The sequence below is a fragment of the Tiliqua scincoides genome, chromosome 7 (assembly GCF_035046505.1).
Source record: "Tiliqua scincoides isolate rTilSci1 chromosome 7, rTilSci1.hap2, whole genome shotgun sequence".
NCBI lineage: Eukaryota > Metazoa > Chordata > Lepidosauria > Squamata > Scincidae > Tiliqua > Tiliqua scincoides.
In genome coordinates this window covers 68,010,691-68,035,017 of record NC_089827.1, presented here as the reverse complement: position 1 = coordinate 68,035,017, position 24,327 = coordinate 68,010,691, and the positions used below count along the sequence as shown (strand labels likewise).

At 45.3% G+C, this 24,327-nt stretch overlaps 2 pseudogenes; both read right to left on the bottom strand.

Moving 5' to 3' along the window:
* Positions 1–7,959: 7,959 nt before the first annotated feature.
* LOC136657978 (5S ribosomal RNA) lies at positions 7,960–8,082 on the bottom strand (annotated as a pseudogene).
* A 29-nt stretch (positions 8,083–8,111) lies between these two features.
* On the bottom strand, positions 8,112–8,230 carry LOC136658221 (5S ribosomal RNA; annotated as a pseudogene).
* Between the last annotated feature and the right edge of the window lie 16,097 nt (positions 8,231–24,327).

The following is a 24,327-nucleotide window of genomic DNA, read 5'->3' as shown; positions in this document are numbered from 1 at the left end:
GCATCTGTGGCTGAAATTCTATACACACCTCCCAACATGTAAGCCCCACTGAACACAGTGGGACTTACTTCTGAGTAGGCATTCATAGGGTTGCACTGTGAGCCTGTTTATTCAGATGGTGATAGGACAAGAGCATCACATAGCAATGCCACATAGCATCACAGACATGCACCAACGAAGAGATGTGATAGTGTTGGAATTTGCCATGCCCTGTTTTGAGTCTTTTTTTAAAGTTCTCAATTACGTCACAGTTTTGTTTGTGATTGAGCTTTTCCTTGGTCCCGGCCATTATTTGGAGGACCCTAGTCACAGACCCACAGTCCATTCTAGGACTTAAAGTGGGTCAAAGGGACAGAGAGGATTCTAAAAAGAGAGGTGGACCGCAGTCTGTTTGTAGCCATCTACACAGATACAATCTCAGCAATGCACAATCTCAGCAACACACTTTGCATTTGGTTTTGACCATTCTTCTTACGTAGATTCATTCTCAAAATTTCCTGGCAGCAGCGTAACTGGGGGGGGGGGAGAGTGGTGTAGTAAGTATTATAAGCACCACAACATATGGTGTAAGTGTCCCCTCCCACCTACCGTCCGAGCCATTTGGGGCAGCAATAGCAATGCAAAGGTGCCCACCAAACCAATCGACAAGCGCTGTGCGTTTCTGACACTGCCCCAATGACTGACAGCAAGTGGGAAGGGTCACTTATATGCCACACTGTGACACCTGCAATATTTACCATGCCATCACCCTGGCTATGCTACTGGCATATACTGAATTCTTGATATGTCCAATTATAGCTATATCTATACAGGCTATATAGATATATATATAGAGAGAGAGATGTATATAGATATACAGATACAGATATAGTGACTTCATAACCTTTTAACCGGTCAGTGTGGTCAGCTGAATCTACCGTTCGTTAAAACTGGACCTGAAAGGGGTAAAAAAAAATGATTTTGTTTTATGGGCCAAAGCCTGGAAAAACACTTTCAAACTAACTGCGTTTTAGAGGCACAGTTTAAATTAATTGCATGATTGTACAACACCCCAGTGACATTGTACAACAGAAATTCAGCAGCATCACCTAAATTTTGGAAAAGGGCTAATGAGCTCAGATTACCATGCTTGGTGGAGTTCCCTGAAAATGCAAGGCTTCCGGAACACAGTCACGGAACAAGTGTGGCAAGCTAATGAGCTGCAGAAAAAAAGAAAGATCCAAAACTAGTATTGCTCCAAAATTAGTTGAAGATGAGCTTCTGATAAAGTTCCATAAAACATTCCCACCCAGCCTGCTAATTGTGCACAAAATAATACTGGCCACTTGTGAAGAGAAACACAGGTCTGACTTCTGGCTTAAACAAGATCTGGATGGATGTCATGTGGGAAGAGGTCATCAGGCCAGAGTCCCTTGTCAATTACATGACAGCATTGGGTCACAGTGAACCAGGTAGCTTTTGTGAGATATGGTTTCCATTGTTTAAGGGCTTAGAAGCTCCTGAAGAGCCAAACCAACGGTCAGTTCTCTTTATGCATGAATTCACTATCTGCAAATTTGTATATCCACAAGGGGCAGAATTGCTACCAACCTCTCGTTATCCACACCTCTTCTCATTTTCCACTATGAAGAGACCTTCCAGAGGCTGCAGGAACCTTCAGAATGGCAACTATGACCAGCACGAACCCCATTAAAATGGCTGGTGGAAGCTTCTGCTGCCCATTTTAAAGGGGTTCACAGTGGTTGGGGGTGCCATTCTGAAGGTCCCCACTATAAAGACCTCCAGAAAGTCTCTGCAGCATTTAGAGACCTTCTGGCACTTCCTGTTACACTCTGATGGCATTCTGAGGGTCTCTGCTACATTCTTCTGCTGGAAGGTAAGTTATAGCCCTGTGCTAGAGGATGATACAGGAGGAGATTGTGAGAACCCTAACAGGAACTGGACCACCGAATACTGTCAGAATTTGAGAACCACGAATGTGGGAACCACCGATATGGGGGCACCAGTATTTATGTTACAATCAATTGTATGAAGCATCAAATCTCAGGCTCTTCATTAATGATGGCAACCTGAGGACTAACTGGTTGCATCTGTTTCCCTTACAAAGCATGTGAAAGCAAAACAGATCTGTGATGCTTTCAACAAATCTCCTTCTAAATCAAGCTTACATGGCTACGATCTATGCTTGATGGCATTGTAACCATTTTTTAAACTGAACTTAAGTGGGCAGTTAGTTTTTCAACTTCAGGACCCTGTTTTCTGTTTTACTCTGTTGAGGCAATTTGACTCTTTCAATATCTTGGCCATAAACCTTTATGGAAGCTCAGCTACTTATTTCGTTTCCCAGTGAAATATAAAAAAGAGAAAATGAATGTATTAACACTATTTATAGGATGAATCAGACCAGATCTTGCGGAGGGTTTGGACTAATTTATTACAGTCACTCTTTTGACAACAATAACCTGCTCATAATTTTCCAGCAATAACTTTGTTTTACAGGCAAGAGGACAACTTTTTCTCTTCCTGCTTAAAATGTGGATCCAGCAACCCTATAATCATCCCCTACCACACTTATGTAATTCAGCTAGCTGGAGAAAAGTAGCTTCAGTATTTTGAAGATGGCTCCTCTGGTTCAGATATACTTCCAACAGTTAGATTGCCCCAATTATGGGGCACGCATAGTACACAGAAACCATAGTTAACACCGCCAATTACTCAGCATGTCTAATTCTCTCGAGCTGGAATTACGACAGCCACACCACAATATCGCCACTGGTTATTTTTCATCAGGCAACTATTCCTCTGAAAGCCGTCATCAAGATGTTTTGGTCACAGTGATAATTGTACTGAAGATGTACAGATAACCCCTGTTGTCGTAAGAAGCTCCATCTTCATTTACATTACTATTAAAATAGTTTTAAACCTTTTTTTTAAACCATAGTTTAAATAGTTTTAAACCTTTCTTTTGACTGAAACATGTAAGAATAGTGGTTTCCAAGCTTTTTAGCATCTGGACCCACTTTTTTTGAAAATGACACTCTATCAGGACCCACCAAGCTTTACAAGGCTAAAAAAGAAAAACACTTTACCAGCTGCTCAGGCCTTTGTTTTTATCCTTTTTACTATGGATCAAAAGGGGCCACCTTCTGGAGTGTTTGTTGAGCTCCACATTCATTGAATCATGACCATTCTGGAGGCCTTTCATTCTCCCTTACTTGGCCTACAATAGATGAGACATGTTGTTTGCCTATTCACAAGTAAACAGCGTGTGACTCAGTTTCGCTTTCCTTAGGGCTCAATGCATTTTTTTTTGTCAGCTTGGGGGTGGGGGAACTTCCTTCCCAAGTGTTTTTTGGGGCCTGCGTTCATCTGATCAGGACCATCCTGGTGGTGATCCATTCCCCTCAGCCTGTCCTTCGAATTGAACCAAGGCACGTTCACCTGTTCATGAGTAAATGCATACTTGAGGTTGTTTCACTTTCTATAGGGTTCAATGCATTTTCCTTGTCAGTTATCAGCTTTTCAGTTTCCCAACCCAACAGAAATCCGGTGAGACCCACTGGTAAGTAGCGACCAACAGTTGAGGAAACACTGCTTTGGAGGATAGGGTTTGGGATTTTGTCAGGCATCTAGGGGTTGGACTAGATGACCTTGTAGTCCCTTCCAACTCTATGATTTTCTCATGTGCAAACCTCACATTTTTCTCTACATTGTCAAGTATTGAGATAATGCTTCTACCTGAAGACTACCATTTGTGTAAGTCCAGCAGCATACAGAGCCAGGCACAGAGATGCTTGGGATCACAGCGGTTGGAAAAATGAGCAGCTGACTGCCAGGCAGAAGTGGTTGTCAAGTGTCTCATATCTTCCATTTCACCCAAACATTTCTCTGTGCAGTCACTTGCATGTGTGACCTGTAGGCACCACAAACGGTGGCAGTTTTGTTCCACACATCCCAAGTGTGTGCTCCCATCCACCTTCTACTAGCCTTGGCATGGTCATTTTTAGGAGAGCAATAGCAAATGGAGTACCCACATTGTACCCACATTGCTGTCACTAGGCAATGGCCATGCATAACTAATCTCCAATAGCCAAGAGGCTGCACAAACCCATCACGTCTTGTAACCTGTGATGGACTTAGAAATCTGTCCAATTCCATTTTAAAGGCATCTAGGCCAGATTCCATCATCAGATCAAGTGGCAAGAAGTTCCACAGACTAATTACATACTGGATAAATACATATTTTCTTTTGTCTGCTTGAACTCTCCTGACACACCATTTTAGTGGATGTCTCCTGGTTCTGGTGTTGTGTGAGAGGGAAAAGAACATCCCTATATCCACTCTATCTAGTTAGTTAGTTGGCAACCTTCAGTCTCGAAAGACTATGGTATCGCGCTCTGAAAGGTGGTTCTGGAACAGCGTCTAGTGTGGCTGAAAAGGCCGATTTGGGAGTGACAATCCCTTCCACACTGGGAGCAAGTGCAGTCTGTCCCTGGTCTGTCTCCCTGGCTATGGGCCTTCCTTCTTTGCCTCTTAGCCTCAGACTGTTGGCCAAGTGTCTCTTCAAACTGGGAAAGGCCATGTTGCACAGCCTGCCTCCAAGCGGGCCGCTCAGAGGCCAGGGTTTCCCACTTGTTGAGGTCCACTCCTAAGGCCTTCAGATCCCTCTTGCAGATGTCCTTGTATCGCAGCTGTGGTCTACCTGTAGGGCGCTTTCCTTGCACGAGTTCTCCATAGAGGAGATCCTTTGAGATCCGGCCATCATCCATTCTCACGACATGACCGAGCCAACGCAGGCGTCTCTGTTTCAGTAGTGCATACATGCTAGGGATTCCAGCACGTTCCAGGACTGTGTTGTTTGGAACTTTGTCCTGCCAGGTGATGCCGAGAATACGTCGGAGGCAGCGCATGTGGAAAGCATTCAGTTTCCTCTCCTGTTGTGAGTGAAGAGTCCATGACTCACTGCAGTACAGAAGTGTACTGAGGACGCAAGCTCTGTAGACCTGGATCTTGGTATGTTCCGTCAGCTTCTTGTTGGACCAGACTCTCTTTGTGAGTCTGGAAAATGTGGTAGCTGCTTTACCGATGCGTTTGTTTAGCTCGGTATCAAGAGAAAGAGTGTCGGAGATCGTTGAGCCAAGGTACACAAAGTCATGGACAACCTCCAGTTCATGTGCAGAGATTGTAATGCAGGGAGGTGAGTCCACATCCTGAACCATGACCTGTGTTTTCTTCAGGCTGATTGTCAGTCCAAAATCTTGGCAGGCCTTGCTAAAACGATCCATGAGCTGCTGGAGATCTTTGGCAAAGTGGGTAATGATAGCTGCATCATCGGCAAAGAGGAAGTCACGCAGACATTTCAGCTGGACTTTGGACTTTGCTCTCAGTCTGGAGAGGTTGAAGAGCTTTCCTTCTGATCTGGTCCGGAGATAGATGCCTTCTGTTGTAGTTCCAAAGGCCTGCTTCAGCAGGACAGCGAAGAAGATCCCAAACAAGGTTGGTGCAAGAACACAGCCCTGCTTCACGCCGCTTCGGATGTCAAAGGGGTCTGATGTGGAGCCATCAAAGACAACAGTGCCCTTCATGTCCTTGTGGAAGGATCTGATGATGCTGAAGAGCCTGGGTGGACATCCAATCTTGGGGAGAATCTTGAAGAGGCCATCCCTGCTGACCAGGTCGAAAGCCTTTGTGAGATCTATGAAGGCTATAAAGAGTGGCTGTCGTCGTTCCCTGCATTTCTCCTGCAGTTGTCTAAGGGAGAATACCATATCAGTAGTGGACCTTTTGGCTCGGAATCCACACTGTGATTCTGGATAAACGCTCTCTGCAAGTACCTGGAGCCTCTTTAGTGCAACTCGGGCAAACAACTTTCCTACAACGCTAAGGAGAGAGATGCCATGGTAGTTGTTGCAGTCACCCCTGTCGCCTTTGTTCTTGTACAGCGTGATGATGTTTGCATCCCTCATGTCTTGAAGTACTCCACCTTCTCTCCAGCAGAGACAAAGGATTTCATGTAGCTCAGTGATGATGATCTCTTTGCAGCACTTTAGGACTTCAGCAGGGATGCTGTCTTTTCCAGGTGCCTTGCCAAAGGCAAGGGAGTCCAGGGCCACGTGAAGTTCTTCTAGGGTTGGTTCACTGTCAAGCTCCTCCAGCACAGGCAGGCACTCAATGTTGTTCAGCGCTTCTTCGGTGACTACATTTTCTCTGGAATATAGCTCAGAGTAGTGCTGCACCCAGCGTTCCATCTGCTGCGCCCGATCCTGGATGACCTCGCCTGCGGCAGACTTCAGAGGGGCAATTTTCTTCTGTGTTGGACCTAGGGCCTGCTTGATACCATCATACATCCCCTTGATGTTGCCCATGTCAGCTGCTATCTGTATCTCGGAACAGAGCTGGAGCCAGTAGTCGTTAGCACATCTCCTGGCAGTCTGCTGGACTTTGCTGCGAGCACCTCGGAGGACCTGCAGGTTGCGCTCACTGGGACAGGCCTTGTATGCTGCTTGAGCTCTCCTCTTTTCCTCAATGACTGGTGTCAACTTCTCAGAGTGGGCTTCAAACCAGTCTGCCGTCTTGTTGGTCTTCTTGCCAAATATGGACAAGGCGTTGTTGTAAACGGCATTCTTGAAATGTTCCCATCTGTTGGATGCATTTGCATCGACCAGGCCTGGAAGAGATTCCTCAAGCGCTCGTGCAAATTCCTCCACTTTTCTCTGATCCCGGGTCTTGCTCGTATCAATGCAAGGTCTTCCTTCCTTTTTTGTGTGGTACAGTCGCTTTGTTTGCAGTTTCACTCTGCTGCACACCAGTGAGTGGTCGGTGTCACAGGCAGCACCCTGATAGCTGCGTGTGATCTTGATGCTGGGAAGGCTGGAGCGTCTGGTGAGAATCAGGTTGAGCTGGTGCCAGTGCTTTGATCTTGAGTGTCTCCAAGAGACTCTATGTTGGGGCTTCGTGTTGAAGAACATGTTGCTGACACAGAGACCGTGATGACAGCAAAACTCTAGCAGGCGTTGGCCATTTTCGTTCATCTTCCCAGTGCCGAACTGACCTAAGCAAGTGGGCCACAAACTGTTATCAGCACCAACTCTAGCATTGAAGTCGTCGAGGATGAACAATGGCTCTTTTACGGGGATCTTCTTGATAGTGGTGGCCAGGTCATCATAAAATTTGTCTTTGACTTCTGCTGGAGACGACAGAGTCAGTGCATATGCACGGATGAGAGTGACAGGTCCTGCTGATGACTGGAGCTGCAGGGACAAAATTCTTTCACTTCCCACAGTAGGTGGGATGATGGATTTCAGCAGGGTATTTCTGACCGCAAAGCCAACGCCATGTTCCCTGGTTTCGTTTGGTGGTTTTCCCTGCCAGAAAAATGAGAAATTTCGCTCCTTGACAGATCCGGAATCTGGCAGCCTAGTCTCTTGAAGGGCGACAATGTCCATCTGCAGTCTGCTCAGCTCCATGTCGATGACAGCTGTTTTGCGTGCATCGTCTATTGCTTGCAGGTCATCAGAGAAGCCAGGTGTCATTGTCCTTACGTTCCAGGTGCCCAGCTTTAGGGCAGGAGTTTTCTGTTTTCTATTGCATGGTGCAGAGTTGTCGATCCGCTTGTCGGTTTTCACCCTAAACCCCACGCACCCCGTGAGGTTAACGAACCGTGGCAAGGCAACACCTTACTGGCTGGGGACTGCCTAGCTTAAGGCGGGCGGTAGCTGCCCAATGAGATGCAATGATCTCTCCCACCGTCGGAAGCAGCCCCTGGCGTCATCCCCTGCATAATTTTGTGTAGTAGTAGGTTGAGGTTTGCCCCCTCTATTGCTCCCCTTTCTTTGGCGCTACCCCTACATTCCCTCCTGTTATGTTTTCTGGGAGCTTTCCCTGTGCCCTGATGGTGCTTTCATAGGAAGCCTGAGTGAGGATGGTTGGCAACCTTCAGTCTCGAAAGACTATGGTATAAGCCTACAGCACCTGGTATTCCTAGGCGGTCTCCCATCCAAGTACTAACCAGGCCTGACCCTGCTTAGCTTCCGAGATCAGACGAGATCGGGAGATAGTGTTCAGTATAGGGAGATGGTTGGCAACCTTCAGTCTTGAAAGACTATGGTATAAGCCTACAGCACCCGGTATTCCCAGGCGGTCTCCCATCCAAGTACTAACCAGGCCTGACCCTGCTTAGCTTCTGAGATCAGATGAGATCAGGCATGTGCAGGGTAATCAAAGTCTAAAAAGGGAATCAACAAGAAATAAATAGAAAGGGCGATGACGCTCTTTCCACTGGAGACATTATTCCATTCAGTGCTCCAAGCTTTGCTGTGTGATAACAAAAACTAGCCATTGGGCACAGATGGCCATGTAAGCATCTGCTGATCAGGCAAATGAGAGCCTGCTGCCCAGAAGAATCAAGACCTTGTTTACCTCTAAAGAATTCTTGCTCTTACTGTCAGATTTTAGAATGTCAAATACATACTGCCTCATAAGAGTCAACTACATTCTCCCTGGAAAGATTATGGCTGGGGTTGTTTGGACCACTTCTCTTTCCCCCAAATAATTCCAATGTGTTTTCAACCCCGTTCCACAACCCCCCACCAACTATGGTTAAAACATTCCATATTCCAATGTTAACACATTGTTGAAATGACCAAGTAGCTGAGGGGTCAGGTACCTGGGGACATGGTGACATGATTACACCCCACCCCACATACAACTGCACAGACACCCCCCCTACCCATGTGACCCATGTGACCCATACCCATGTGACCTATGTGACCCATTTGGAGCCATACAGAACCAGGGTGGGCGAGAGGACCCATTTCATGGTGTTCATCGCACACTTCTGGTGTGTGCTGTCACTACCCCAGTAGAGACGTAGAAAACCACCACTCAGCTGCAGGGATGGGGGGGCAACGCAAGGAACACCAGTGCCTGTGGAATAAAGCAGACTTTGCTTGCCGTCAAAGTTACCCTGCACATGTCCAATCTCGTCTGATCTCGGACGCTAAGCAGGGTCAGGCCTGGTTAGTATCTGGATGGGAGACGGCCTGGGAATACCGGGTGCTGTAGGCTTATACCATAGTCTTTTGAGACTAAAGGTTGCCAACCACCACAGCCAAGGGATACAATGGACTTCATCTGGGAGGGAATTCCAAAGCTTCAGTATCAACATGTAAATGGGAGTTTGTCCTTCTTGGATCTTGGATGTCCACCCTTCAGATACTCTGAACCCAGTCCATTTAGATCTTTAAGGGTCAAGACTGGCATCTTGAATTGGCCCCAGAGATTAATCAGAAGCCAATGCACAGGTTTCAAAAGGGGCATCACCTCTTCTCTGCAGGTCACTCCTGCCAAGAGCGTGGGAGTCACATTTTGTACCTTTGAGAACCTCTCAAAGGGAACTCCACGTTGCCATAGGACAGAGGGAAAATAGTACAAGACATCTCAAGGACAATTAGCAGCTCTTTCTTTGATATGTCACAGGAGACTTGTAAGATGTGTGCCATTTTCCTCACGTTACATAGCGGCATTGTGGAATTACAGACCCATTAGCCTGATTTCAGTCCCCAGGAAGATGCAGCAACCCTGAGAAAATAAGGCTATTACGAGTAAACGGCCTGGTTTTGTTAAGAATGTAAGGGGCCTTCTCTGGTTCTAATGTTACAGACTGCCTGGAAATGGTACCAGCTTGAAGCTTCCATCAGCAAATGTGAATGTGTCATCCTAAAGTGCAGTCAGTATGACTTATACCTGATGCATTCAAAATCCAAAGATCATTTCCACTCTCATTAACGTGAATTAAATGACTTTGGTTTAATGGGTTTCAAGGGGCAAAATTGATGAAGGAAGCAATTGTAAACAGCTGTACCTGCAAAATATTCCCTTGGAAAAAACATTTCCTGATCAATTGCAGTGAGAAGGATCTGTATTGCAGTGAGAAGGGGTCTGTATTGGGCTTGTGGCGTGGGGAAGGGGCCTCTTTTCCTACCGTGGTCTCAATCTGGATCAACGTTTCTCCCCTATGACTGCTCCAGGACTGCTCCAGGAGAAAAGTTCCCTTTGGTACTATGGAATTTCCCTCCAAGGGCAAATTGACACTGGGGGTCCTTGTAGAGATTGGGGCCATGGAGACATAAAGGGTTAAACACCCTGCTCCCCCATGCCATGGTCCTGAACTAGATTGGATCCTCCTGCAGTTGCTATTTATGGTGGAGAACAAGCATATAAGAACACTTGTCATAACATGCAGTTTGGTTCTTATGGAACCACTTATTGGATCATGGTAACATTCAAATATTCACTAGGCCAGGGATTTCTAAAGTGTTTGTCACAATGCCTTATGGCTGAGGTTCTCAAACTAGGGCATTGTAATGCCCCAGCCTGTCTCTGGCCCCTTAAGGAGTAGGGGTAGAGGGAAGACAGTGACGTGATCCCCAGAATCGTGCCGCTGCCAGGGATAAAGTGTTGTGTGTGTGTGTTTTGCTTTTTATTTACAGTGTGACGTTCCAGCCTCTGGGGGATGTGGGGAGCCTCATGGAGCCCTCCACAGGGCTCCACAAGCCTCAAAATGGTTTTAAAGAGTGATTGGAAACCACTTCTGGTTTTGCGATTGCAAACTGGAAATGGTTTCTGATGGCTTTTTTTTTTACCATTTTGAGGCTTGGGGAACCCTGCGGAGCACTCTGAGGGGCTCCCTGCACCACTCCAGAGGACAGCCCTTTCCACTGAAAATTAAAAAAAACAAACACAACTTTTTCCCCAGCAGCGGCACAATCCTGGGGATCGCTTCACTACCTTTGCAGTTCCCCTGCCACAACTTACCCTGGTTTCCAAACAGCCAATGTGACGCCATAGGGTGTCACAGTGCCCACACAGGGGAACCATGAGATGTCACCCCTCTGACATGTTATCCCAGTTGCCTCCATCTTGGATCTCTTGAAATCTCATAAGATTTGGGCTCTGCTATCTTGGATCTCACGAGATTTGGGTGCCATCATCTTGGATCATGCAAGATTTCATGAGATCCAAGATAGAGGCACCTGGATGAGCTGGGAAGAAGAGACTGCGGGGGTGCTGTGACTCTGGTAAGTTTGAGAACCCACTGCACTAGGTTGTGGACTGTACTGATACTCATTCTTCTACGCTGGTCCTTATCTAAGGAGATAACCATATTAAAGAAACTGCACATAAGCAATGGGGCTTTGGGTTTTTTTGCCCAGAAAGACAATGTCTATGAACTATGTCCCACTTTTAAATGCCTTCTTGTTTCCTAATTAGATTATCAAAAGTCAACAACAACAACTTTTCCACCTTGAGTTTTCTTTGTCTAGAGTAACCAAACTTTGCTTCACTTTTGACAGAACGGATTCATTAAGTTCTGACTCTTGCCCATTTGTCAGGAAGAACCAAATACCTTAGAAGTGCATATGTATTTAATGAGAAGATGACATGGTAACGACAAACAGCGACAAACGTTTTTAGTTTTTGATGTGCAAGTCCATCACAGTGAGGCTGTATTAATTAGCAGAAGCAACTTGGATTGGTTCTGTACCAAACTAATTAAGCTGTCTCAAATAGTACTACAATATAATTTAGGAGTTTCTTTTGTAAATATAAAGTTTCCATGTGCCAGCAGCATGCAATAAATAGAACTGATGGATCAAAAATAATAAACTTTGAAAGGAATTTTCCAAGGTGACTGATGATAACAGGGGAGATATGTTACTTATATTTCTCTCTCTCTCTCTCTCTCTCTCTCTCTCTCTCTCTCTCTCCACACACACACACACACACACACACACACTTATCTCTCTACATATATTTCTCTCTCTCTCTCTCTCTCTGTGTGTGTGTGTTTAGCAGATGTTTCATATTTTCAAAAATTATATATATAAACTGTGTACAGAACAGCAATTTACATATGAAAAAAAACAAAGGATCATATATGATTGTGTTTTCAGAGATACATTATATTATAAATAACAATTCACGTAAAACTATATGAACATATTACAGAGAATTGCCCTCCTAGGTGATCTGTCCAAAAGACCTCTACAGCTGTGTTTAGATTGTTCAGAATAATTACAGACACTATTTTGTTCAAGTCTCTAACTATATGCAAATGTTCCTGCAGGTCAGTTCAGAAGATGCTTGCCTAAAATGAGCTACTTTGGACCCAATTCAGATTGAGAAAAGTTTTGCTCATTTTAAGCTCTCCACGTGCACCCAATGGTGTGACTAGGAACATGAGCTCTGGGGGCTTCCTCACCCAGCCCAGCTGTGTAGGTACTGGTGAAGTGAATGGAAGCATCCAGTGACCTCTGCCATCAGCCAACAGACTAATAGCCCAATCCAAATGGACTGCTCCACTGATGAAACTAGTGTTCCACCAGCACCAGCAGTTGTAAAGCAGTGCCAGTGAGAAAGTCTGAGCCTTCCTGCATATCCCATCACTGTGCTGGCCACCTGAGCCTCAGTAAAGATAGCAAAGCCCTTGGCAACTACATTTCCCAGGGATCTTGGCACCCACTCGTTCCTTCAGATCGCATGAAAGCTGCAGCAGTCCTTTTAATTGACAGTAATGTTTCAGAGTCAAAAGAAAGGGGCAGCTGTGATGTCTTGAAAGGCTGATGCAGAGGCATAAAGAAGTGTAACTGCAAGCTGAGCTAAGCCCAAGCTTCAGAAAGGTTTGAGTTCAGCTCATAATTACAAGCTTCAAACTGGAGAATTCAACCACCAATGTACCAATTCCAAAAAATTAGCAGCATTCCTGTCTGTGATTCCTGTCTCATCAAAAAATATCAATACATCATTCCAGAGATTGAAAGGGAAAGGGATGTATAACTATCGTCCAACCCTATAGAGAGGTACGTACAATGGAAATCTCTTCATACTACAGAATCTTAGTCAAAACACAGCAGTCACATTGGGCATGTCCAAGCTGCAGCTAAGGTGTGTTCCTGCGCTTTCCATTATAAACATTCCCAATTTAAATGTAGAGCAGTTCAAGCTGAAACGTGCATATCTGGGACAAGTTTATTCACTGAACACTTGAGTGACATGAAGTTATAAGGCTAGAGATTCCGGCTCCGGTTGAAAGGAATTTACATCTAATGAAAGATTTTTTTTAATTATGCCAAGAAAGTATGCAAAGGAACTTAACAGAGTTCACATGGGATCTGTGATGAAACCTTGTCTATGTTTTTGAATCACAATAACACCATGTCTTTGAACTAATTTGTACCTCTGTCAATCTAAGCTCTTTGGAAATTCTGTATTGTTCAAAATGAAATTAGACAATAGTAACCACAGGGAATGTATAGCATTAAATTTGTAACCTACGGATCAGAAAATGAAGTCAATTCCTGACTAATCAAAGACTGGTTGACGTACCTGGGTTGAAATAGAAGGAGCTTCCTCTGTTTTGCTGAGTTTTTCCCAACTCTTTAAGGCCCAATTCTGTTCTTGAGATATGTCTGTATACCATCACAGATGCCAGCACAAAAACTCCATCTGTTTAGAAGTCTGTTTAGGGGGTACATGACTGAGACATACAAAATTATGCAGGGGATGGACAGAGTGGATAGAGAGATGCTCTTTACACTCTCACATAACACCAGAACCAGGGGACATCCACTAAAATTGAGTGTTGGGAGAGTTAGAACAGACAAAAAAAAATGTCTTTACTCAGCACGTGGTTGGTCTGTGGAACTCCTTGCCACAGGATGTGGTGATGGCATCTGGCCTGGATGCCTTTAAAAGGGGATTAGACAAGTTTCTGGAAGAAAAATCCATTATGGGTTACAAGCCATGATGTGTATGTGCAACCTCCTGATTTTAGAAATGGGCTATGTCAGATGTAAGGGAGGGCACCAGGATGAGGTCTCTTCTGGTGTGTTCCCTGGGGCATTTGGTGGGCCGCTGTGAGATACAGGAAGCTGGACTAGATGGGCCTATGGCCTGATCCAGTGGGGCTGTTCTTATGTTCTTATGTTCTTAACTACAATTCCCAGGAAGCCTTGCAGGTCTCTTGTTATCAGGTGTGCTCCCTGGGGCATTTGGTGGGCCGCTGTGAGATACAGGAAGCTGGACTAGATGGGCCTATGTTCTGATCCAGTGGGGCTGTTCTTATGTTCTTAAAACTACAATTCCCAGGAGGCCTTGCAGGTCTCTTGTTATCTGGTGTGCTCCCTGGGGCATTTGGTGGGCCGCTGTGAGATACAGGAAGCTGGACTAGATGGGCCTATGGCCTGATCCAGTGGGGCTGTTCTTATGTTCTTAAGTCCCAGTGATGTGCCAACATCACCCAGATGCCAGGCATCCAGTCAAAGTTTCCATTGAATGGCATCTGTGATAGAGCAGCATCTGAAAGAGAAGCACACCAGTGGTGTTGTCAACCATTTCTGCCCAGCAAAGCTGTTGTGCCATTGCAAATGATCCAACAGACAGCCAAGTAACAGGTACGAGTGAGTTCTGGAGCTGGTTGCAAAGTCACAGAGGCTTGACTGGAAAGAGTAAGGGCCCGATCCTCTCTAACTGTTGTGTCAGCATAGTATGTGCTCTGCTGGCATGCCAGACCTCTGTGGATTGCAAAAGTGCTGTAAAGCATTTTGTGATGACCTTGAGGCTGGACGCACTAGTGCAAAAACCGGGCTTTTGCATGCATGCTGGCACAGCAGAGGATGCCTGCTGGAGGTGAGGTTGCATAGCACCAGGCGCCAGGTTGTACAGCAGTAGGTGGAGGGTGGGGAAGGATGGAACAGGGCAGGAGGAGGGCAGTGATTGGGCAGGGTGGGTGGATCAGAGCCAGGAGGGGGCAGAATTGACAGCCTTTGTGCCTGCCACATCTTATCCATATGGCTCATGCAGGTCTGAGTAGACCTGTTGACCAAGCTGGGGCTTTCCCTGAGGCAAGGGAGCAAATGTCCCCTTACCCCTAAGATACCTCCTGCCTTTAGTGCAGCCTCCTGCATCCAGCACAGCTTGCACTGGCCCTGCTGTATCAGGAGGTCTGGCTCAGCTGGTAGAGCTGCCGCCTTGTATGCCTGAAGAGCTGAGGCTGCCAGTTCGAAACAACCGGAAGTACCCGAGAACTGACGACACGCTGATATACTGATGAGCTGACCCTCGGTGGCAGAGAGGAGTTGCCGTCAAGTGGAGCATGGGAGGCGAAGGGCCAGAAAGAGGCCAGACCGGGAAGGAATCCAGCTGGAAGGAGGAGTTCTATGAAAGACTAGAACTATTCCATTGTAAAAATCCCTACTGGGGTTTAGAACAGCCTGCCTTTGTAAACCGCCTTGGATTAAAGTCTGAGGAGAAATCTGACGGCCAAAGAAAGGCAGCATATAAATAAATACGTAAATATAAATCATGGGGGAATTTATACTGAATCGGGCTGTAGGTCAGCAACTTCACCAAGCAGCAGATGCGTCCCCACTGATCGCTAAGGGCAGGTGGTCTGTAGGCTCTGCTTGGGGTCTGCACAGCGCCTTCATTCTGCTGGCTGTATGAGCAAGGAGAAACACAGAGGGATCACATGGAATGGATAACAGCAGCTGTCACATCTGTTCTCTGGATTGAGATGCAAAGTCAGTATTTGTACACATTTAATGCATATTTTCTACTGGAATCAAGCTGCTTTTCCAAACCACCGAAATATAAATAGCAGGCACATTTCATTTCTTGTAAAATATTATAATTTGCTGCGTTTTTTTTCCAGTAAGGATGATGCTGTATAAACATTTACAGTGCATTCTTTATTCAATTGACCTGATTGCGCTCGTCGCCTTTGACCACATTCTTAACTCCACCCTTATTCAACATGACAGGGCACATATTTGATATTACTGGGACTCAAACGCATGATCCAATATAAATACTGAAGTGCTTGGCAAAGCCAAACTTCTCAATAATTACAGCTGCTAGAGAAGTTTCCTTACATGCACAATGGACTATAAATTCCTTGCTATAAATTTGTGCTGGGACCATATAATCATTGGGATGGCAAAATGCCAATATACATAACAAAAATCCAAAAAGATATATGTGAACTGGAAGTATAATCTTGGATGCAAGCAAAATAGAAAGTTGTTGCAGGTATATAAGTGTTAAAAAACCTTCAGAGTTAAGATCTTATTGTAACCAGCTTTTTCCATGAATGTACAAAAATAATCTCTGTCAATTCTAGCCAATTGTTATACATTTTATTCCCTAATAGTGATCAGGTAACTAGGGTTGCTTTGTTGGCTAGTGCTCTAGTCTGAGAAACATGATCTGCTGATGGCAAAGATGCACTATAAATTCAAAATCTCATAGTAAATGTGCTTATGATAAACCCCCACTGTTGTAATTCACTCTAATGCAGAGATGACATCCGATTACTTCAGTAAAGAAAAAGGGTCTTTTGTTCAGCTTACAATCTGGCTTTGAAAGCACTGGGAAGAAAAGGAAAAAAGGCTCCTTTAGAAGCAGACTAATGTCACACCGGAGGGCTCGTGAACGAAAGCTTGATTTTCAGTCATAAATGCAGGACCCTAGGCTACGTTCCATTGAACTCCTAACTTGAAATCAAAGTTCCATTTCTATGTAATTTAGCAGCTGAGTTACATTCTCAGATGTCCTATGCAGTTACCAAGTAACTGAAAGGATTTAGTTCTCTGAAGATTTTAGGGTTTGGTCCCAAAAGTGCACATCCATACGTGGAAATCTCAAAACAGGGCTATTATGTGCCTTATCCTAGAGCAGCGATTCCCAAACCCCTTACCTAAACAATCCACCTCATCAGAGATGGGTCACAGGCCCGCCACGGCCAGGAAGCTGCAGGACAAAATGGAGTGTGACCCAGAAGTCACTCCCAGGTTGAACCAGCATGTAACCCACATCATTGGCGACCCACATCATGTTGCATTTCCCAAATGGTGTGTCACGACCCCACAGATGGATCACAACCCAAATTTTGGACCAGAAAGCTGCAAGGCAGACTGGGTCACAACATCATGCGAGACTGCCAATGAAGTGGGTCTCACACCAACTTGAACTGGAAATCTTCCAGGTCACATGCCATATTGCCCTGCAGCTTCCTGATCATAATGGGCCCGTCACACACCAAAAACTAAGTCATGACCCACTGGTGGGTCGCAACCCAAACTTTGGGAAACACTGTCCAAGAGTAATGCAAATCTAAAGACATTCTTCCACTTCCACAAGACTTTGCGCAATTCCTTATACAATCAAAAGCTTGAGGCCTGCCACAGAACTGATTGCAGTGCCTGAACTCTGACACAAGCTCTTGTGCAAACTTGTATTTCAGCTCTTGGTTCTTTAGATCCAACCCACGCTGGTTCAAGAAAAGGACACCAATTTCTGTCCATCCCCGTATTTTTCTCTCATAGTGCACAATGGAGGCATGTCCTACAGCAGCTAGGCACCAATAGGAGTGCCTTAATGTGGGCCTAAACTGGCAACATAAGAACATAAGAACAGCCCCACTGGATCAGGCCATAGGCCCATCTAGTCCAGCTTCCTGTATCTCACAGCGGCCCACCAAATGCCCCAGGGAGCACACCAGGCAACAAGAGACCTGCAAGGCCTCCTGGGAATTGTAGTTAAGAGCATAAGAACAGCCCCACTGGATCAGGCCATAGGCCCATCTAGCCCAGCTTCCTGTATCTCACAGCGGCCCACCAAATGCCCCAGAGAAACCTAGAGAAAGCCTGGGAAGCTTCCTATCAAGTATCACTGCAATAAAAGGTCTTCAGAGCTTCTCAAACACGAGTTTCTGCCTGACACAACCCTCCGCTGTTCACCTAGGCTAAATTTAGTTTGGCAGTCTGAAACGATACACTGCAATAAACTGAATGTTTCCCACTAATTATAGGATGAATTGTTCTATCAATGTTATGATGTCGGTGCACATATATAGAGCACCAGCATAGGGGAAATCTCTTCATTCACTTTGGTTCTACCCCTAGCATGTTTTCCTGCTTTCTGTGTAAATAGACGAATCAATCTTAATTCTGCCTCTCAACAGTCATGGCTCCTTCGTAGGAATATCCGCGTTAAAACAGTCAGAATGTAATAATTAAGCTAACAGTTAAAAAATGTTTAGTACATACCACATTCATACCACAATATGAAAGATGTCAATTTTTGGTCTCCATTTTTAAACCCCAAAAGATACCAAAGATTTTTGCTTTATAGAACATTCCATAGTGTCAAAAGACAGAAACTATGGAAACAAGGATACTATAACAGCTACCCTTAGAAATAGATTTTAGATAGTTTCTTGGAATTAGGAAGTGTAAACTGAGTGCTCGGTGCCACCCAAAATATGAATTCCACTTACTGGGTGAACAATAGAATTACAGAATTGGGTGGTGTCATGTAGGCCTTCTAACCCATGGTCCAATCCTATCCAGCACTGGTGCAGCAGGGCCGCATGGCCCACAATGTATCCAGCACTGAAACTGGCCAGGCTGGAGTTCTCCTTGGGGTGTTACCCTGCACATGCCTGATCTCATCTGATCTCAGAAGCTAAGCAGGGTCAGGCCTGGTTAATACGTACTTGGATGGGAGACTGCCAGGGAATACCAGGTGCTGTAGGCTTATATACCATAGTCTTTCGAGACTGAAGGTTGCCAACCAAGGGGACATTTGAAGGGGAGCCCCAATGGGGTTACTATTCAGATCTGTGCCAGCAAAATCACTGGTGCTTGTCCAATAAGCCCTTTGTAGGGCTATCAGGCCTGGGATGGAGATTTAACATAGGCCTAAAGCTAAATACATCATTGAGGAGGATAAGCACTGACTCCACAGACTTACAAAGAAAGAAAGGGAAACCATCCATAATGTAACTACACAGGATTACATTAGGAATGCATATTTATTTAAAAGGTGCATGAAAAGAGAGGAACAGAACCTTTTACCTGCACATTACAAGAAGGTCACAATTCCAAATTATATTTCCCAATGAGAGTGGCAAAGGGGGTGGGCTCTTGCTTTTATAACTAGTCCGCAAGTGTCTTTTAAAAAATACTAGTCTCGGGCTTGAGGTTTCGGTTTATTATTTTCCAACAAACTTGAGCTAGGTTACCATTATCTGGCTTGCTGCAATGCCTTAGGCAGTCATGTAATCCAAAATAGCTCCTACGCTAAAACTTGATAACATCAGAATGAAAGAACTTTGGCAGTCAATATCACCGCACTCGACACGATAGTGGCAAACTTCACGGCAGGAGCTGCCACTATTGAGTCAGCAGCAAGTCACTGCGATCAAATAGGCAAGCCTGGTTCACACACACAAAGACACACACACAAGTGAAAGCAAAGTCTTCCCTCTGCTCTTGAGTTCAGTGCATCATATTCATTCGTGATTAGCATAGCACAACACATGCACTTTGACCCCCCCCCCCCCAAAAAAAACAAAAAAAAAAACAAGGGGGATTTCCTGGCTGAAAGATCTTGGCACTTCAAGAAATGTCAGTGTATTAGGCCAAACACAACTCAAAGACTGCATTAATAGCTCTCCTTGTACATGATGGAAAGATCAGAAGAAACCCCTGGGAGAATTCTCTGAAGAGCAGAGCAGGTGGTGGTGGGCCATGGGTGGTTTGGGGAGAACTGGATAGGCACTTGGGATACTTTGGGGGTGAGAGGGGGTGGATCTTGGAGACAGCAGTGCCAAATGCTACCCCTTTCCCAGACCATAAGAACATAAGAACAGCCCCACTGGATCAGGCCATAGGCCCATCTAGTTCAGCTTCCTGTATCTCACAGTGGCCCACCAAATGCCCCAGGGAGCACACCAGATAACAAGAAGACCTGCAAGGCCTCCTGGGAATTGTAGTTTAAGAGCAGCCCCACTGGATCAGGCCATAGGCCCATCTAGTCCAGCTTCCTGTATCTCACAGCGGCCCACCAAATGCCCCAGGGAGCACACCAGATAACAAGAGCCTCTCTTCAGATTTATGCCAGTAAAATAGCTGGTATAGGTCCACGAAAACCCAGGTGGCCTATCAGGTGGTAAGTAAAAATACTTACCTCTCCCATACTTATCTGTTGCTCCCCTCCCACCATGTCATGCAACGTGTGCTTCATCAACAGAGCTACGTGCTATAGACTGGCAGAGGATAGGATTCGGCTGCGGGTAGTGGAGGAAGGCCAAGGAACTAGAGGCAGACTTACTTGCCTTAGACAGGGTCAGATTTCCCTGAAGAATCGGACTTGCAGCTTGGAAGTACTCCTAGATCTGCCTGTATTCCAGACTTCTCAGGTGATGGCTGTGGCCAGCCTTGGGATGCTTTTCACTAGTTTTTGGCTGATCAGGCAGTCAGGCAGTCAGCTGTGCTTCTTTCTGGATGACAGAGACCTTCCCACTGTATGAATCTCCTGAGAATATCTCAGCTTGGTCAATGTTCTATGTGGAACTACTTTAGAAGAAAATTTGGAAACTTCCGTTAGCCCCAGATGGTGTGGCCAGGACCATGACGCATTGCCCATTGTCACTACCCAGGGCAATGACGTCATGTGACATCATGACCACTTACAGGTTCTCTCTGGAGGAGGAGGAGGTGTTGGCGCTGGTGAAGGACTGGGGTGCACAAAGCCACCAGCACCTCCTCCATAACTAGGGCAGACCCTGGGGGTAGTCAAGTGACTCCACTTGGCGTAGCACTGAGGGCAAGTGCCCCTCAGACTCTGCCCTAGTTACAACTCTGTGTGTGGCACAGTTTCTGGCCAGAGCCACTCCTGGGTAACATATTTAGTGTTAGTGTCAGATTGCTGAAAGTCCAGGGCGGAAAGCCTTCTATGGCATCCCCTGCCTTTCCTTTGATGATGTGGTATTGCTGTCTGCAAGGGTCCTGCAGGGGCAGCAGTCAGCCCAGCCAGGTCAGCCTGGGTCAGATGAGTGAGGGCCATCAGCAAGTACCCAACCCGGCTGATCTCTGACACCACCCCTGGGAAGAATTACCCATTCCAAGAGCACTGCACCAGCCTCCTTCAGCTTCCAAATTACACTCAACACTGTAGTTTTGACCCACAGGTTTTGTTTTTTAAATGTCACAAATTCAACTCATGAAAACACAATTGTTTATGGCTTCTGCAAATGTGTTTGATTCTTTTTTTCAAACATGCAAGTACAGGCATGCCCCAGTATCTGTGCCCCAGTATCTGTACCCCCCCCCCGGAGAAGAAAACAGTGGATATGGGGGCGCTATAAAAATAGAAGCCCCCACGCCACCCCCACACTACCACCCCTGCTGGCAGTCTGAATGCTTGATGAAACTAGCTCTAACACTAATCATGAAGTGGAGGTTAACTCAGTTTAGCACGAGAGTTAGTTTCATCAAACATTCAGGCTGCCATGTAGTGCAATATGCTTAAATGCTTATAGTGACCTGTTAAAACAAGAAAACTTTGCCCTGGTAAGCTTTTTAACAATGTTAATGGGCACATGGGGGCGCAAGCATCCCCCTGATCTGCAGATAAATGAATCCGCCAACACGGGGGTCCGCCTATATACCTCAAATGCTAGAAAGAACAGGTTCAATCTGTAGGAGAAAAGTGGACAGTTTTGATCTCCTACAAAGCAATCGTTTACTTGGATTTCTGGCCTGGCAGTTTTCCTTGTCATTGAGGGTGATGTGTTCCTCAACTTGCACTTGGGCTTTTGCATTATATTTCAGGTATATCTCTGCTTTTATCAACAGTAGCACATCATCATTAAAACTTACAAGATCCTGGGGCAAAACTGGAGATTAGAAAACAAAGCTTAGGAGAGGCTGAAAGCCACAAAGGCTTACAGCAAAGCATATTTGTTCTGCTTTAATAATCTTGTCTGAACCTTTCAATGTTAAATAACTCAACTGCTAATGCTGAGGCAGTCCTTTTAAAGAAGGAATCCCCTGATTCGCTTTATCAGTCAGTTATCATCATCGCTTCACCTTGGATGACATCTTATCCCATTAAACCCAAAGGCAACATTCCCACTTGTGCAGCAGGTCCCAATGGAATTTCAGCCCATGAGGTTTCAGCTGTTAGCATCTGTTCCATTCTCCCATTGACCATCAGATCATTGGGCTGGAAGGGACTTTAACAATAATCCAGTCTGGCATTGAAAGATTAGCCAACATGTACAATAAAATGTTGCCTCCTATTGTCTAGGTTAATATAGCAGGACACATGTAGACTAGAGAACAGGGTCAAAGCAAGTGAACCACTTAAGGGGTGCCTGCACTCAAGGAATGTTTTATAAGGAGATTCAGGGCCCTATCCTACCCAACTTTCCAGCTCCGATACAGCCGCTATGCAGTTCCAAGGTAAGGGAACAAACATCCCCTTATCCATTGGCATGGCTGTATCAGCAATGGAAAGTTGGATAAGACTGGGCTCTCAGGCTGAAATCCTACGCAAAATTTCCAGAGAGTAAGCCCCACTGAAGACAATGGGACTTATTTCTGAGTAGACAAGCAGAGACTTGTGCTCTCAAGCTACGTGTCTCCAAGACTGTGGTCCCTTAGTCAAGTTACTAATGGGAAAAACAGCTTCCTTGAGAATATATTGCACACACCAGCACCCTATCAGTTATTACATACACAATCCTTTGCTTGTTTTCTACTAAAAGTAAGCCCAATTGAGTTTATTGGGGCTTAATTCCAGGTCAGCATGTACGGGATATCAGCCTGATAAAGCACACTTTAACACATTGATTACTTTGAAATCGATGAGGATCTCATCTCAGAGGCAGTGGTTCTTAAATGTCATGCTTCTAGCAATTAAAACATGGCCATGATTACTTCACCAACTGACTTCGGGCAAAACAAGGTGAATTTGCTTATTAGCAAACACGTAGCACAGGCAGAGCTACACATTCCCTTTCAACCTAGAAGATTTCCCTTCTTCTTTAGAAGACACCCTATGCAAATCAGGGTGTACCAAACAGCAAAGAAGTTTTGGGTGGGAGAACACTTAACCCTTCCTTTGCCAGCTGGTTTCAATGCCCCACACCCATACCAGCTGATTTTCCTCCAGCTTTATGAAACATGCTGAGGTCTGGAAGATGGGCTGGAAGAAGAAGGAAAAAACAATAGTTGCAAGTTCTGTAGGAAAACCAGCAAGCAAGGAATGGAGTAAGCACATTTCAACTTCAAATAAGCCTGGCACAAGTCTCATATTGGAACACAGCTCCTTCGTCCAGATCTCACCCTTTCTCCACACACAGGCTCTATAAACAAAAGGAGGAAGTCTAGAGCATGCTGGGGTTTGCTCCCAGCATGATCCACAATCCTTCCTTCTTTTAAAGACATTCCTAACCTAGTTCCTCCCCTCCTTTCCTGCTTAATTTCTGTAATTGTCTATCTGGAAGTTCTGTAACTTAAAAGTAGTTGGATCAACTGCCCCTCTAATCAGAACAAAAATTAACAAGGAAGTGAGGGAAGAGGTCAGAATGTGTGCGCGTACAAGTGCCATGCACAGACCTGCAACTGCATGGTGCTAGTGGGGTGGTAAAAGTCTACTCTGAACCAGCCACAGGAGTTTTTTCAGATACAAAGATTGAGAACAGATCATATTCACATTTTTGACTCTGTGATCCTGCCCTGCAAAGCTTGTCTGCCTAGACCAGCCATTTTCAACCACTGTGCCGTGGCACATTGGTGTGCATAGGTGGTCCACAGGTGTGCCACAGGAATTTGGGGGAAGGGCCAATGGGGAATGTGAACCCCTCCACTGGCAACGTGGTGTGCCTTGTCAATTGTCAAAAACCTGATGGTGTGCTTTGACAATTTTAGTGCCTTTTCAGTGGGCCACGAGATTAAAAAGGTTGAAAATCACTGGCCTAGACCTTTATTTATTCATTCATTTTAAAAATATTTCTATCCTGGATCTCTCTGTGATTCAAGGTGGCTCACCACAAAATATTAAAATGCAGTTAAAATATAAGAAATGTCACAAGGATCACTGTATTCCAAGCACAGCTACAAACTAAAATAAAAACAAATGGCCCCATTGCTTTTGACTTTCCAAATGGAACCGTGCTGTGCTGTAACAGCTTCAACTGCATGGAGCGTCTCCAGACTCCTTTTCAAACCTGGATGACAAAAACATTTTAATAAAAACATAATTGTTAAACACAAGCAGCATGCAGTCCTTTCTGAAGGGCTTTCTTTGACATTCACAGTCGTGCATTTGTACATGCGTGTCTCTGTGTGTGCGCCAGAGATGAAGGGTACAGAACAACAGAGAACACTGTAGTTCAAGGCTGAGATGTTTTCAGCTTTCAAGTCATAATATACTTGCAGTCTAAGAAAGTCTTGAGTTCAACCCCAGGGAGTTCTG